Raw genomic sequence first — 5,441 nt, forward strand, 5'->3', positions numbered from 1 at the left:
ATATATATTTTTTTTTTTTTTTTTTTTTTTTTTTTTTTTTGCGGTATGCGGGCCTCTCACTGTTGTGGCCTCTCCCGTTGCGGAGCACAGGCTCCAGACGCGCAGGCTCAGCGGCCATGGCTCACGGGCCCAGCTGCTCCGCGGCATGTGGGACCCTCCTGGACCAGGGCACGAACCCGCATCCCCTACATCGGCAGGTGGACTCTCAGCCACTGTGCCACCAGGGAAGCCCCTGTAATAAATATTTTTTATAAAGAATTGGAATGCTAAATATTCCTTGGGGTTGTGCTACATCTTAGAAAGTGAGTCAAGGTATTTAAAAATGGGAACTATTTCAGTACCTCCTCATTTATTACAGCGTCAAATATGCTATGAAGCTCTTAGCTACATGCCAACCTAGGACCAGGTTCTCTGCTCTGTGTCGTGTCCAAAGGGCTGGTGGAGGCCACTACACACCAAGTGGACTAACAGCAAACTTGGCGTGGCCATGGAGAGACTCTAGCTCTGCAGAAACCTCAAGATTCAAGGAGAATGACTGTGCTTGCCGGGCACATGCCAGTCTAATCCCTTCAAGTGAATTGCTCAACCTTGAGACCCATAAAGTTCAGAGGCTTGAATTAGCGAGGTTTTGCCTTAAATATTCATATTCTGGAATCTATAACAACATCATAATATAAGCCAGCATGCAGGGTAAGAAATTATCAAACAAATGCAAAGAGTATTCAGCTGTCTCCAAACACAGAATTGGGATATAGGTTAATGTAAATTTTATAGGCCATCTCATGCCACACCAATTTTTCACTCAGCAAGATCTCAATGAGAGAAAAAAACGTGTGATCATACTATACCAGCAAAATACGGGCAAGTCATTTTTCCAGACTTAAAGAACATAATGTGAAAATTCATGGCTCAAAAGGATGCAGGAGTCCAAGGTCTACCTGGTCGCAAAAATAGTGTCCAAGATCCTCTTACAAAACAATGAAAAGAAAAATAAAGCAAATTATAAATGAATTCATAGAGAGTGCTGATAATTACCCCTATATTTAAGAATAGTTTTGTTTAGGCAGGAGGGACAGTTACATGCTTCAAAACTAGGTCTTTTCATTATGAACTGCACGCAGGGTACTCTCTCATCTCAAAATGGATGGGAGCGGGGGGTTTCAATTGCACCGCCCAGAGTCAATCTTTTCCTGCTACCCCTTACTACCGCAACAGAGAGAACAACACTGCTTTCAAAAGTGAAATAAGATCCTCATCAGATAACACTGAGTCAGTCATGAGCAAAGCAGGTATAAAAGCCTTAGGGTAAATCTTAAAAGAATTATAAGCCTAGATCAAGAAACCCCCCCTACGAAACAATTTCTGTTTACTATCCCACCTTTCATAGGAATTTCATGGTTTTGATGCCCATTTGATTTCAATCTAACATGCTTTATGAAGAACCATTGAGTATTTTCAAATGGGAGGGCAAATATCAATATCTTTTCAGATTGTGGCTGGGTTGAATGAAAATTTGTCTCATTATTATTGAATTCTCTCAGTCTAGAAGGAAATCAGAATGGCAATTTACTTTGTTTTTCCTCATCTGCATCATAAATCCTTAATAAATCTTAAGGATTTATTATTTTAAGGGCAAATCCCCGCTCCTAGAACTTTACTATACACCCACTCACAAAGAAAACACTTCAGACATTTAAAATATTAATATATTTTTGGATAGTTGCTTACAAGTTTCCCTTTTGTCAACTCCTCTGCCATCTGTCTTTGGGGCCTAGATTTTTCCCAAATAGGGATGGGAATGAGAAGGAGAATTTTTCTCCAGTAAAGTGACTTTCGAAAGTTCAGTTAGTACCATATTGCAACCACCAACATAGTAACTGATTCACATAAGGATCAAAGATGAATGCGAGGGCTTCCCTGGTGGCGCAGTGGTTGAGAGTCCGCCTGCTGATACAGGGGACATGGGTTCGTGCCCCGGTCCGGGAGGATCCCACATGCCGCAGAGCGGCTGGGCCCGTGAGCCATGGCCGCGGAGGCTGCGTGTCCGGAGCCTGTGCTCCACAATGGGAGAGGCCACAACAGTGAGAGGCCCGCGTACCGCAAAAAAAAAAAAAAGACTAAAGAGACATGACAACCAATTGTTATTTACCATCCTTACTGAATCCTTCAAATCTACAAAACTACCATAAAAGATATTTTTTAACAGTTGGACAAGTCTGAATGGGGACTATATATTAAGCCCTTCGAAACAGTCCAAGAGAAAAACACAAAATAGAAAATGAGAAAACAGAGATGGGAGAAATGTTAAGAAAAACTCTAGTAAGTAGGGAATCCAGCAAATTATTGTAAAATATCTAAAATATTGTATTTGCTACTCTTGTGTGATAGTAACGTCTTAAAGATGTACATATTTAAAGCATTAAAATTTTTACTCTAAACAAAACTTAGGTATTAATCTGATTTCTCAAGTGGTATAAACTGGGCAATTCTTTAATCTGGATTCATTCATCCTGGCATCTGCCTTTGGATTTACCACCGGGGTTTAAGGAATTTTCAGTCTCATGGGTTAATAAATATTCATCCCCTAAGTCCCTCTAACTGTAAAAAGACAAATTAGTGCAGTTGAAAGAAGATTAGCATCTAGGCACTTTTAAAAAACATTTCAAATTTCAGGAGTTTATTTAGCTTTTGTAAGAGTAATTTTGCCCAATGCAGAACCAGGGTCTCTGCCCTCAAACTATCCACAGTTTTCAAGGCCTGGATAGCTCATGTATACTTTCAAAAGAACTTCTTGGGCATTTTCTATGTTTCTCACAAATCAAGAACAGTTTGCCACTTACAATACTAACAATTCCTACAAATTGTTTTGACATTCCCTTTTACTTTGAGTGGCGCTAGATTGTTCTGCTTCTTCCAACCTAAGAAGTAGCATAAGCCTGAAGTCACCATATAATGCACTGAACATCCTGAGGGACTTCTGAGAGAAGAGGGTGCTACCATAGTCCTTATTAACCTTTTATGGAGCATGCCTTTTATATGATTAAAGCTATAGATTTTCTCTTAAACAAATGCACGCATTCATATATACTAAACACTTTGCAAACAATTCAGAAAGTTCCGAGACTCTCTGAATCCTATGTTTTAATCCCAGGTTCAAAACCCAAGTTCTTAAATAAAACTTCCTGGCTTCAAATCCCAGGTCCACTGCTTATTTGCAGTGGATCCTGGGGAAGTTGCTTAAGCTCTCTGGGCTTTCCATTTGATCTTTAAAATGTGATGCTATTCGGTTGGCCAAAAAGTGCCTTCGGTTTTTAAGTAAAAATAAAAGACACGTTTTTCATTTTCACCAAGAACTTTATTTACTTTTTGTAGAATAGAGGGTTTTTTTTAATTTTTAAAAAATTTTTATTTATTTATTTAGATTTGGTTGCACTGGGTCTTTGTTGCTGCGCTAGGGCTTTCTCTAGTTGAGGTGAGCAGGGGCTACTCTTCGTTGTGTGCAGTCTTCTCACTGTGGTGGCTTCTCTTGTTGCAAAGCACGGGCTCTAGGCACGTGGGCTCGGTAGTTGTGGCTCACAGGCTTAGTTGCTACGTAGCATGTGGGATCTTCCCAGACTAGGGATTGAACCCATGTCCCCTGCATTGGTAAGCGGATTCTTAACCACTGCGCCGCTAAGGAAGTCCCACCAAGAACTTTAGTGAATAACGTATTCACTCTTTTGCTCCACTACCTTCTGCCATTTTTCAGGTAACTCCATAATTCCATCTTCCCAAAACTTTTTATCTTTTTGAGCAAAGAGTTGTTCCAGGTGCCTTTTACAGTCTTCGAGAGAACTGAAATTTTTTCCATTAAGAGAATTTTGTACAGACCTAAATAAATGGAAATCCAAAGGTGCAATGTCTGGTGAATATGGCGGATGAATCAGAACTTCCCAGCCAAGCTGTAACAGTTTTTGCCTGGTCATCAAAGAAACATGCAGTCTTGCGTTAACCTGATGGAAGATCATGCATTTTCTGTTGACTAATTCCAGATGCTTTTCATTAAGTGCTGCTTGCAGTTGGTCTAATTGGGAGCAGTACTTGTTGGAATTAATCGTTTGGTTTTCCGGAAGGAGCTCATAATAGAGGATTCCCTTCCAATCCCACCATATACACAATATCATCTTCTTTGGATGAAGACCGGCCTTTGGTGTTGGTTGGTTGGTGGTGGCTCACTTCGCTTGCCCCACGATCTCTTCCGTTACACATTATTGTACAGTATCCACTTTTCATCACCCGTCACAATTTCTTTTAAAAATGGAGGGACTTCCCTGGTGGTCCAGTGGTAAAGAATCGACCTTCCAATGTAGGTGATGTGGGTTCGAACCCTGGTTGGGGAACTAAGATCCCACATGCTGCAAAGCAACTAGGCCCATGCGCCACAACTACTGAGCCCGGGCGCCTCAACTAGAGAGCCTGTGTGCCAAAACCTACAAGCCCATGCACACTGGAGCCTGCATGCCATAACCAGAGAGAGAAAAACCTGCATGCCACAACTAGAGAAAAGCCTGCACGCCACAGCTAAAGAGAAGCCCACACGCCACAACGAAAGATCCCCCATGCCACAACTAAGACCTGATGCAGCCAAATATAAAAAATAAATAAATAAAAGTAAAATGAAATAAAAATTTAAATGGAACATTTCTGTTACGTTTAGAGAATCGCATGCGGAAATATGGTCAAGAAGGTTTTTTTCACTTAACTTATGTGGAACCCACACATCAAAGAGACGAACATAACCAAGCTGGTGCAAATGATTTTCACCGCTTGATTTGGATATTTTCAGTATGTCAGCTACCTCCCACGTGGTGCAACACTGATTGTTCTCAATTAATGTCTCCATTTGATTGCTATCAACTTCAACTGGTCTACTCAACCATGGAGCATTGTCCAGCGAGAAATGTCCAGTACAAGACTTCACAAACCACTTTTGACCCGTTCAATCAGTCACAGAACCTTCTCACACACTGCACAAATCTTACGTTTTGTGTTTCAGTTGTGTTTTTACCTTTCTTGAAATAATAAAGCATAATATGCCAAAATGTTGCTTTTTTCCTTCCATCTTCAGTATTAAAATGGCTACACAAAAATTCACCAATTTTGATGTCTTTTTTTAAATGCACACTGATATGACAGCTGTCACATACAATCTAACAAAATTGTTTCTAATGAAGTTAAAGACAACTAAATGCTACTAGAGCCATCTTACGGAAAAAGATGGATGAACCTTTTGGCCAACGCAATAATAGTACTAACCTCAAATTGCTATGGTGAGGATTTAGTAAGTGTCTGACACCTAGTAAAAGCTTGTAATTTTTAGCCACTGCCCTTCCTGTCATATACCTCCTCTGTTTTGAAAATTTGCATGGCTCCTAATGACCACAGAATTAATTCCAAGCAAA

Source organism: Phocoena sinus, chromosome 10, assembly GCF_008692025.1.
Source record: "Phocoena sinus isolate mPhoSin1 chromosome 10, mPhoSin1.pri, whole genome shotgun sequence".
Lineage (NCBI taxonomy): Eukaryota > Metazoa > Chordata > Mammalia > Artiodactyla > Phocoenidae > Phocoena > Phocoena sinus.